This window comes from Ambystoma mexicanum, chromosome 5q (assembly GCF_040938575.1).
Source record: "Ambystoma mexicanum isolate Mex_15411 chromosome 5q, UKY_AmexF1_1, whole genome shotgun sequence".
Taxonomy (NCBI): domain Eukaryota; kingdom Metazoa; phylum Chordata; class Amphibia; order Caudata; family Ambystomatidae; genus Ambystoma; species Ambystoma mexicanum.
The window spans coordinates 720,098,695-720,111,328 of NC_090933.1; positions in this window are offsets into that span (position 1 = coordinate 720,098,695).

A 12,634-nucleotide genomic window follows, 5' to 3' on the forward strand; every position below is an offset into this window, starting at 1 on the left:
CAATAAACATAAACATAAACATAAACATAAACACTAAACGTTAATCCAGGGTTGGCTCGCAGAGCCATGTGTCAGCAGAGTTAATCTAGGTATGCCGCTCATTCACAAATTAAGTAGATCTTAAGCTAGGCATGTCCAACACTGCTGGTGTCTACATGTCAGGCCATGGATGACACATAGTGCCAAATGCTTCACCCTGATCTTTTGTGATACTACAGGAAGTGCAGGTTAAACTCCTTCAGCTCTCCGTTCCAAACCTACTCTGGTTGGTTCAGCAGGGGTCATCTGTATTATGAAGTGAGGGTGGTTGCAGTGTGCTGCACAGGTAGTGGAAGGTTAGGAAGTAGTTAGTGGGTAGGAATGATGGAGGAACTGTGATTGGGTGAGAGAAGGCAAAGCACGAGCATCTTAAATGGCAGCTAAGGACACAGCAGGCTGTTTACAGCAATTCTAAATTCTTCCTGTCAGGTATCCTAGTATCTCACCACGTTTTCATATTACCCCATATGTATGGTATGAAGCCTGTGTTGAATGGAGAATCACCGTGAGGCACCCCAGACTGTGACACTTGCCAACAGGGCTACACTACCCAGAAGCAGTGATGCATTTCCTGCATCAGCACTTCCATATACGGAAGATTCACAGCTTACTCGCTGCTCCTCATTGAGTACATTACACATTCAAGCAGCTTTTTTCCCATCACTTGGTTTCTGACTTTGGCTTCTTGCAACTCTTCTGCTCGTTTCTCTTCTGATTCCGTCTCCTTCTAGCTCTGCCCTTCAGTGCTTCCCCCTAGACCTCCCCGTTCCTCTCTAGAAGCGCTCTGCTGTTGCCCTATCACCCTTTGTTCCCCTGAGTGCATTCAGATACACCAGGCTTTGGCGCACTGGCAAATTGCTCTCTGCAGCTACTCTCCATCTGTTGTGCCCCAGATTTGCTTATGTAGGTCTTGGCCCATGCAACTGACAGCCTGGACTACCAATGGATCTTCCGCTCTCTTCTCCTCTGTCTCATAATTGGAACTGTTGGATCCAGACCTTCCTATATTTAAAAATCAAAAACCCTGAGATTCGTGTTATGCAATACCATGCTCACAGCTATTTGTGACTGCACCCACTTGCCCCGCCCCCATGTTAAAGCAAAACTTCAAAGGCAAGCTGGGTGATCTATGACATGTTCTTGCCATACTCTGCACAATCATACTTATCCTTGCCTCATTGCACATCTGAGGCTCACAAGGTGTGCACTCATTCGCCATGGCCAGATAAACATCATCTAGCATATGGGCAAGTATACCCCTACAAATGTTTCCAAAGGTGCTAATTGCATTATTTTGCTACAAAACATACCAAAATCCATCCATGCATAAATGAAAATTACATTGCAAAATATTGTTGTCTCAAAATAATTGTTTTCATTTTTTTGTTTATATTCCTTTGTGCCTCCTGCACTTGAGCGAATACCTCAACTCACCTCCAGCTCCCCAGGCTGGATTCTAACCACAGTAAGCAGCCCCTGTATTTAGGCTGGAACTGCCTGATTTTGTGCAGTGATTTCTGCGCTCTCCCAGACTCTGTCTCCCTCGATTCATTGCCCATGCCATCTCACCACCCACCCCTAACCTTGATTAGCCCTTCCTTTAATAACTGCCATGGGTTTTCCCCCCCCAGTGCCAAGTCCTTTTTTGGTGATTTCGGTATTTCGCCATTCAATGCCTTCTAAAGTTTTCTCCTAAGTAATCTTAGCAGTGAGTCCCAGGGCAGCCTTCCTAAGGGCCACGACAATTAGGGCACCTCACTGGGGCACCTCCATTGGCTGTTTGTCTGTTAAGACTGGGTGCCCCAGCCAGGCCTCTAATGCCTTCTGACGCAACCTCCAGGTAAGGGACGAATATTTGGTTGCACACCATTGTTGTAATTTTGATTTATTGACACTGCCTTGTATCTACCTGAACGTTAATGTTACCACAGTTTATCCCTTGCTGAAATGTTGAGTTTTGCCATTATGTTACATTTAGCTGCATTTTTAATACAGCCATTGCGTTGAATTCAGCCATTCTATGAGGGTAGCCTGTTCAATATCTTGGAGTATAACCTTTGTGCTAAATATAGCTGCTTTTTTTAGTATGGCCACTGTGCTGAACTTAACTGCATTTGAACTTTTCCGCAAAGTTAAATTCAGCTGTGTTTTGAGTGTAGCCACTGTGCAATATCATGTGTAAGAATCTGCTTGCTTCCCCTCTGTTTTACAAAACAGCCACGGTCATCCCACAAAAAGCAAGGGGCTGACCCGAATGTACCAGCTAAACTTTGTCCTCTGTCTCTCCTTCTGCACTGCTTTAAAGTGCTTGAAAGGGCTGTGTTCACCCATCTTAATGATTTCTTAGACATCCAAAAACTTCGAGACCCTCTACAAGCAGGTCTCCACCCCTGACAGTCCGCGGAAACTGCTCCCAGTAATGTGTCCAACTTTATCGCCTCTGCTACACACTCCAACGTATCCTCTATCCCAATTCTCCTTGACGTGTCTGTTGCCTTTGTCACTGTTGATCAATATGATCTCCTTAATATCCTCTTTCTTCTAGGGATTTACAATCAAGCCGTTGCCTGGATTGAATCCTACCTTGAAGCCTTGCCAATTCTCTGTATCCTGGAAGAACAACACCTCTTAACTCATTCCTCTAAATTATTGTGTTCCACAAGACTCTGTCCTGGGTCTGCTCATATTTACACTCTACTACTCTGCTCTTGGGGAACTAATCTTCTCCTTTGGGTTCTCGTACAAAGTCTTTGTGGATGATACCCAAACCGATTTCTCTTTTATTGACCTGTACTCTGATCTCTAAAAATTGCATGGATTTGCACACTTTCAGATGTCAAACTCTATCAAAACAGAGGTGCTCTTTTCCCTGTCAAAAGCTCTCTCTCATCTCTTCCTTTGCCTATCCACTTCCCACCTGACACTCTCCCATTATCTTCTTCAGCTAGAAACCTCACCATCATCTATGACCCTTCTCACACCTTCTCTACTTTCATCTCCAAAACTGGAACAGCAACTTGTCTCAACCTCCTAAATATTAGGAAAATCAGACACCTCCATATTTTCAACACTGCCAAGCATCGCATAGCCACTCTTGTCTTCTCTTAACTGGACTGCTGTGTCAGAATCCTCTTTGTTCTCCCCAACTATGGTTTCTGTACTGTCGACAAGATCATTAACTTGGCTACCAGGACTCTCTTTGAACTTCCTCACTTCATACCTACTTTCTTGTACCGTCACCAGGCTGGATGGCTGACAATGCAAAACAGGTCTAGATAAAAATGTCTTCTCCTTATTCACAAATCCATTCTTCTCTATCCAGCAATGCAAGCATTCTCGACATTTCTGCTCTTCCTCCTCAACTACCCTTCTGTCTCTTCACCCTCCCTGTGCTTCCGCTCCTTCTCTCTTCTTGCTCATTGTGCATGGAATTCTCTTCCCCGGACATCAAATAAACAGTTCACATGGATTTTTTCAAAACCAAACAAAAAGCCTTCCACCTGACCTCTGAGTTGCACTCTTAACCTACCTCTCATCTGCCTACTAACAAGCATTGTTCCCATCACCTCTAACCTGCCTCTATCCATCACTTCCTCAGCCTCCACTCTAGCACTTCACCCATCATGGTCACATCCTGAGCACAGCGGGCCATAACCCCTACCTGCACTTAAAATGTCCAATGTTCATTGTACTCAATCTATGTATATCTACTTATGTATTGACCCTGGAGACTGTTCCATTTACTCCCATCCACAACCTGGTCAGAATGTCCCTCAGACTCACCCCATTTTAAGAAGCTCTCTGCTTCCCATCAAATCGGATATCTTATCTATTGTACGTTTGTTTGTGATCAAAAGAGCACTGTTCCTCCTGTATATAAGTAAATAAATAAATACATTACTAGCCACATTTTGAGTATAGCCACTGTGTTAAATTTAGCTGTGCTTTGAATTCCACCACTGTGTTAAATTTAGCTGCATTTCCAGTATAGTTTCTGTGTTAAATCTGGCTGCATTTTGAGTACTGCCACTCTGTTGAACAAAGCTGTACTTGAATTTTTCCACCAAGTTAAATTCAGCAGCATTTTGAGTCTAGCAACTGTGTCAAACTTAGCTGCATTCTTTAGTATAGCCTCTGTGCTGAATCCAGCTATTTATTTAGTTTCACCACTGTATAATATCTAGCCACATTTTGCATATAGCCTCTGTGCCGAATTTATCTGCATTTCTTTTAGTATGGCCACTGTGTTAAAGTTAGCTGCATTTTGAATATGGCCACTGTGTTGAGCCAAACTGTGCTTGAATTTTGCCACCAAGTTAAATTCAGCAGAATTTCGACTTGCGCCACTGCATCAAACTGAGCTGTATTTTTTAGTATAGCGTCTGGGTTGAATTCAGCTGCTTTTTTGAGTATAGCAACTGTATAATATCTAGCCGTATTATCAGTATAGCCACTGTGTTCAATTTACCTGTGCTTTGAATTCCAGCACTGTGTTAAATGTAGCTACATTTTGAGTATAGCCACTGTGTTGTATTTAGCTCTGCTTTGAATTCTGTCACTGTGTCAAATCTAGCTCTATATTTGAGTATAGCCACTGTGTTAAATTTAGCTGCATTTTGAGTATCGCCTCTGTGTGAAACTTAGCTGCATTTTAGAGTATATCAATGTGTTAAACGTAGGCACATTTTGAGTGTAGCCACTGTGTTGAATCTAGCTGCACTTTGACTTTACAACTGTTTCAATTCTAGCTGCTCTCTGACTGTAGCCTTTTCACTGAATCCAGCCATATTTGATTGTAGCCACTGCTTCAATTCTATAGGCGCTTGAATTCTGACTCTGTGTTGAAAGTAGTCATTGGGCCTCATTACAACTCTGGCGGTAGCTGTGCCTCTTATACAGACACGGCTGCCGCCGGAGTCGTCATTTTTCTGGTGCCCTGGAATGGGCAATTACCAGGGTATTACAACCCTGGCAGATCTGGTAATTGCCCATTCCAGGGCGCCAGAAAATATTCTTCCCCATTCCCATTTGAGCCCATAGGGCTCAATTGGGAATGGGGAAGCCGGATGCACCGGCACCATTCATGAATGGTGCCGGTGCATCCGAAATGCTCTGCTTCTAGGTGCCTTTGCAGTAGCCAGGTCAGACCTAGTGGCTGCAAAGGCACCCGCGATCAGAACCCATAGTTTGCTGGTCCGGGAACTACGGTACCGGCATGCTTACCGGTTCCATAGTTCCCGGACCGGCAACCTTGTAATGAGGCCCATTGTTACATTCTAGCTTAGCTCGGACTTTGCCACCACTCTAACGCTAGCAGCGCCTTGAAGTTTGAAGTTTGCCACCATGTCAAATCTAGCAACATTCTGGGTGTAGCCTTGCATTGAATATCACTGTAGCCATGGGCTTGTTCCCAGCTGTGCATCGAACTAAGCATCCTTCTCCAATCTAGCTTCCTTGAGTGCGCTGATAGTGTGGCTGCTCCCCATTAACCTATCGAGCTGCCAAAGCAAAAGCAACAGACTATCCATCATGCCAGCTAACTCCAAGATCAGAGGAGCACTATGGCACACCAGAAACACAGCCAATCCCTCTTCCTACCATCTCCTTCCCCTGCACCCTTCACACATCCAGGCCTTGGGGATAATACTCACAGGTCTTGCCCTAAACTTTCCACCCACCCTAGAGCCCCTCCTCCTTCAACCCCTTCCTTCCCCTCTGCACTCCCTCACAGACCTTGCCCCTAACCATCCCTCACCATCTCCCCCACCCTTGCACCTGACCGATCCCCCTATCTGCTCCCCCATCATTCTTCACATCCGTATGATCTGCTCGGCCTTCTCCCGCCAACACCCCTTGCTTGGCCATCCCTCACACACATGCCTCAGGTATCCAAGAACCCCCTTAAACTCAGATTCCCCAACACCCAGGCCCCCTCATCTCTGCACACCTCACCCTATCTACCCCCAGATCCCTACCTGCCCCCCTCACTTTCACTGTAATGACATCTCCCAACTCTTCCAACCCTGCAAAATCCTTCTTAAACACTACATTCAACACCCTTGGAACAACCGCCCTTCTGCCTTCTCAACACTCGAAATCAGTTACCTGGCATCATCTCCGATCCTAAACCCTCCCCTTCTTTCCACCTGCATTTTTCAACAACCCCTCTTGGCAACCCCAGTCCCTCCCACACTCCTCCTCCACTGCCCTCCCCCAATCCAGACCTCCCTTATGAACCATTTATTACAGGCACTCTTTGTACACACTCAAAGAGTGCTCAGTGCTCCCCCACCGTAACACCAGAGACACATTGCCTTCCCCTAACAACCTTTCCCCTTCCTACCTCTCCCCTCTCCTTCCCCCTCTTTGCCCTCCCTACCCCTTATCCACACTGCACACACCGTGGGAGCCTCCACCAGGGATCCCCATCCCCAACCCTCCCTCACCACTCTTTTCAGCCCTATGCCGCTCCACTCTCTGGTGGCCAACAATCCTCGCCCTTCCATCCAACTCTCATGCATCCAAAACTGAGCCAACATATACAATCTTATTTCCTCTGAAAGCCCAGACATCCCTTTCATCAGAGAAACTTGGTTCTGTGATGTCTTCCAACCCATCGCCCCTGAGGCATTCCCCAGGATACACTCTCATTGTGCACAACAGTACTTGCAGACAGGTGGCACCTCTTTCCCACTGCATCACTATATTATGCGCTAACTTTCAGTGATATGTGGATGACACCCAGCTCTACTTCAGGCTACACTCAGCCACCTCAGCTCCTTCTCTCATTCCAAACTGTCTGTCCGCAATTCAGGAATGGTGTGCCGCACATGATCTCTGCTTAATGCCAGTAAGACTGAGATCCTCCTCATCGGAACACCTGTGCCCTTTCTCCTCTCTCTGGGTGCACACCCTGGGCCCTCTTCCTTCTCCTTCCTGTGGGCTAAGAACCTTGGGGTCATCTCCGACTCCACCCTCTCCTTCTCTCCTCACATCTTTGACATCTCTAGGAAGTCACACTTTCAGCTGCACCTCCTCAGAGGTATTCTGCCTTTTCTCACTTTCCTCCACAAGCTCACTGTCTCCAGAGCCCTGGCCCTCTCTAGGCTGGATTATTGCAACAATCTCTATGAAAATATGCCTTTCTCTACTCTTTGACCTTTACAACTTATCCAGAACAGGACGGCACAACTTGTCCTTGGCCTCAAGTCCAGGGATCGTATCTCTCCAGTTCTGAAATCCCTTCACGGGCTCCCTGTGGCTGCAAGGATCAAGTTCAAGACCCTTTGCATTATCCACAAGACCTTCTGGGGCCTGGGACTGCACTACCTCCAACTTTTCCTTCATAAACATCTTCCTTCTGGAGCACTCTGCTCATCCACCTTCAACTCTCTGTGGGTCAGACAATTCTGCAAGCATAGAGTGAGGGGCAGATCTCTTTCCTTGCCTGGGGCCTTCTTCTGGAAGAGCATCCCTGCCTCTCACATACCTGAGCAGAACCACCTCCGGTTCCGGATGCAACTCAAGACCTTCCTTTATACTTCAGCTTTCTCTCTTCCTTTCCCATGCTGATGTCCCTGACTGCTCCATGGACTGGTCTCCTGGCCACCCACTAAATTGGGTCTAGGCTCCTGCTTGTCCAGTTGCCCTCACACTGCCTCTGGGCCCCTCAGCACTTACGGGTCTGTATCTGCAACCCTACAGTGCCTTTTCATGTCACGTTTGAACCACCCTCTGGCAGCACTTATTGAGTTACCTGCATTTCCTTCTCCCCAGCACTTCCCCTCTCCCTCCTCCCTGCCGTTGTGTTATCTTAATGAAACAAGGCCTAGTAAGATCATTGTTTTGTCCTCTTTCTGTTTTCCCCTCCCTGTCTTGTTGCTCCTAGAAACACTTGTGTACAGGCGCATTATAAATGACATATCATATCACCATCCTCCAGAAAACACACCTCTCCATCTCACACTCCGAGGAACAAGCCTGCTACTCAGAGTGAATTTCTACGAGTGAAATGTGGTATCAACCCATCTCTTAACCATAGCTTCTTAATCATATACAGACCTCCCGGCTACAGCAGAAACTTTTCTAATGCTCCAAGTCACTCCCTAGCAGCCATCCTGGTTGAACCTACCCCTCCCTCACCATGTTAGGTGATCTCAATATATAGTTAAATGCCCCCACAAACCCATGACACGACCACTCTTGGACAACCTGGAAACCCTCAACTCAACTGGTATCAGGTGTCACACACACTGCAGAACATACCCTAGACGCAATATTCAGTTAGTCTAACCTTATCTCCACGCTCCCTGACCACTCATGTGGATGGACCACACAGCCATCTTCTTCTCGCTTTTGTCGACTATACCTCCTCCCCGTTTCACCAAAACCACACTGTCCACCCACATCCCGCTGTGGAACAAGGTCATAGTAACTTCACATTTTGCCAAATCCCTGATTTTCCCCCTTCCAAATCTGCCATTCCAGAAAGGTCTGCCCTCTATCAGCCACTCCAACCTATGGCCCTCCAATGCCCTCAAACCTCTCATGCCCTCCAGATTGGCCTCCCACAGACAAGGCCATTTACCTAGATGGTTCACCCCTTCCCTGAAAACCCTTAAAACACTCAACCACAACCTGGAACACAGATGGTGGGCTGACCCATCTTCCCAAAATAGAGCTTCTTACGGCAGTCAAATCCATACAAGGTCAAAATCTGGAAAGCAAAACAATCCTCTACTGAAACACAATCTCCAATGCCCATAACAAAAGCAAAGACCAGATCATCTCAGAATTCAAGGATGCTCACTGTACCCCCACCACTTCTCTATCAACACGGAAGCACTCTGTGATGCCCTCTGGGACCATTCCTGCAATATCTCTGTAGAAAGAAACTGCACCATCAGTACAAAACTAGTAGCACTCCTGCCCTGACCACTTTTACCTCCTTCAAATCACTGTAACCCTCCCACCTCCTGCCCTATCCTCTCCAATTTTCTCCCATTTCCCAACATGAATTCCTGAAGCTACTTGTTAGCAGCCACCCATCTGGATCCCTGGGAGATCCATGCTCTCTACCTCTCTCCTCAAACAAATCTTTTCTTCAACTTGTGCAAGCAGCATCTCAAGATTTATCATTAACTCATCCCTCACCTCAGTCATATTCCCAACAGCCTTCAAGACATCGCACACCAAACTCCTCAAAAAAACCTTCCTTGACCCCCTCTTTTTAGCCATCTACAGACCTATTTCTAATAACCATTTCTTAGCCAAACCTATTGACTAAATGGCCTACTCTCAGATTTTCCTCTTCACTGAATCCATCCTCCTCCTTGACCCCGCCCAGTCTGGTTTCAAACCCTGCCGTGGAACTGAATCATCCCTACTCTCCATATGGGATCACCTCAAAAGCACTGCATACTCAGAAGGCTGGACCACACTTAATCTCCTAATATCGGCCTTTGACACCGTCAACCACAGCATCCTCACCGACAGACTCCACTCGCTCAGCATAAGGGATGCAGCACTTAAGTGGATTTGCTCCTTCCTCGCAAATAGATCATAAATCCCCATCCTTCCTTCCTTCACATCGGCCCCTGGGCTTGTCAGGATGTTAAAAACATATAACAATGTTATGAGCACTTGCTGCTTTTGGTTGTTGCAGCAGAATTTGCATATATCTATTGTAGTAAGATTTGACACATATTAGAGGCATACATATAGCAATACCAAAAGAGCAACAATGTATGTATGTTGTGGATGCAGAGGTCTAAGAATGCGGTAGGATGCATATGTGCATGTAGAGATCAATAAATGGGATGCAGTTGGCTTGCAAATAAATTGTTAGAAGGGAAGCGAATGTGAAATGGAGTCACAGAATTTGACGATATATGTAGGTGGGCTTATATGTCCAACGAGCAGGTGTTCTGCCATGTTGGAAGCTGAAGTAATGATAACGAAGGGTTTTCTGAAAGTGTGAAAAGCAGGTCACAGGTGAAGAAGCCCAGCAGTGTTCATTTAGTCCCAGAACAAACCCTCTTTCTCGATAAGGCCTGCAGCATGAAGTGAAGCGGCCAAGGATGAAGGTAGCAGCTTGGCGCCATAACATTAGTTAGTTTCAGATGCAAGGGAACAGAATGTGGGTTTCAAAGAAGGGATTAGGGATGAACCTTTTTGAAGGTTGAATTCAAGTGAGAAGGACATGAGGTTGTGTAAGGCCAAGAGGCCTAGTGAAGATTTAGAACACTACTGCCCTCGCTACCTGAGGTAATCATCCGATTTGAACTGCAGGCTGCTTCCCTCTGAGAGCAAATAAATATAAGAAATTCGGAATCAAGAAGGGTGCATGTATCATGTTATTGCCAGGCACCTGGGTTCCCAGAGAGATAAGGATGGGCAGCCTGCAATGGAGGTGCCATGATTTGGAAAGGTAAGATCCAAAGGGTGAAGCCAACAATTTCAGTACGAAGGTCAAGGTGGCAATTTGTGGGTGCTTCAGTGTCTGGAACTAAGAGACGGTCCATTATTTGGATATTGCAGAGTTGGCCTTGCTGTCCTCACTTTGATCATGCTGAGTTGGAGGGGTGCACATCACAGGACAAGACAGAGGGGTAAACAATATCTTCAATAAAACAGTATGTGTTTTGATGGTGATGCGATAGCACGTCACTTGTCTAGGGGGATATCTTAAGATAATGCGTGGCCAATAGGGCAATGGTCTATAGGGAAATATTAGCATTGTATTTAGGTGGCAGCAAATGAGGGTGGGGGTGGTGTTGTAACTTTATGTTAATGAGAGATTTTCTCTAAACAAAATATGTAACCCACTTTAAATCGCAGAGCCCTATTTCAGTTTAGCTCTACTGGACCGTCTGACCCTTTTGCAAGTAATAAACCTTTGTTTTTCTCACATTTGGTGCTCCAAGTATTTTTATGGATTTGGATTGTTTTTAATCTAATGGGTTTTGGGAAACTGCCATACAAAAGTGGTGACCCTGATGTGACCTGATTCCCTCCGCAAGGTTGGAAAAGTCCCTGCCACCCATCCTGTTTCGCGGTGCCCAGCTACATTGACCAGCCCCCTTCGTGTACGACTTAGAGAGGTCCGCAGGTGCTGTGTTTCGTTGAAGTGGGTTGCTGCGCACAATTGTGCAGTCACTTGGCGGGGACCTGGCATCGAAGGCTTTTGGGAGAACATAGACGATGTAAGTGAACCTTTGCGTGAGGAAATAACGAGGGGAGATCAAGCGTGAATTGGGTTGGTTGTGAGTGTTTGGAGTGGAACAAGTCCACGTGGTGATATATATTTCTAGAGATGGCTAGAGAGAGCTCCTTCGTTGAGAGGAAAGGTGATGTCACAGTAGTATAGTGTGAAGAATAAGACGATTAGAGGTAGGGAACAGGATCTCCTCCATCGTGGGGAAAGGCAGTGGTGCAGGAAGAATAGAGGTCCTCTATAAAGGGCCTGGTATCGTTTCGTCCAGCACAAGGGGCATGAGGATTAGACATTCCCTCATCTTGAGGCAAGGAGGCAGAGGAAGGGTCTACACCATTGGGCCTAATTACGAGTCAGCTGGTCCGAAAATAACGGTAAACCCACCGCCACTGTTGTTTCCGGACCTGCTGATCTCGAGTTCTGCAGGCGGGAGGTGCCACTCCCGCCAGGTCTGACCTGGCAGGAGTAACGCCACCCGCCTGCAGCTGGACGTGGAAACACCGGCACCCTTGCAGCATGGTGCTGGTGTTTCCACTTCCCCATTCCCAAGGAGACCTATTGGACTCCATGGGAATGGGGACTTACAGAATTCCGCCTCCGGAATTCCTGGGTCACTGGGGTCGTAATCATGGAGGCGGAATGGTAATACGAGTCCGGCGGTAACCTGCCGCTTTTTCCAGCACAGTTACCGCCAGACTCATAATGAGGCTCAATTATGTAAATAAGTGCAATGATATTGTATAGACATGTGGATATATAGATAGGATTTGCTGTGGAGTCGTGGTTCCTCGGGGTGCTGATAAGGATGAGAGCATGCGAGTGAGTTGGGAAACAGGGGAAAGTGTAAGTTGGGATGGAAAAGGGGGGGCAGAGAGTATGAACCACATTAGGAGGGAGGGTTACATTGACACAGCAGTATCAGGAAGTTTTGTGTTGGTGCTATTTTAATGAACTGAAAGGTTACATTGACAGGGCTCATTCAAATAGCTGCAGAGAAAGGGCATGGAACTCCCTAAGAGTGGCATATCCAGGCAAAACAGATATTAATTCCATTATGGCATCTACAATGAAACCAGACAAAGATTTCAAACTCTACATAAATCAGAGTCAGGAGATGTGGAGGGCTCAGATGAGGGAACCCTTGGCTAAAATCATAGCAATCTTTTATCACATGTTGCGTAAGGTTCTCCTCAAGCAGGTACAGAATGACTTGGACAAGGTAGTACGAATAGAGGCAAAGGGAAGGTCTCAGATACAAGCGATTATAGTGCATCATTGCAGAAGGTGGCAGGAGAAACAGAAGGAATCGACAGAACAGGTGCAGAAGGAGGAAGCAAAGTTAATAAAAAAGCTGATGAAACTGTGTGTGCAAGGGGTGGT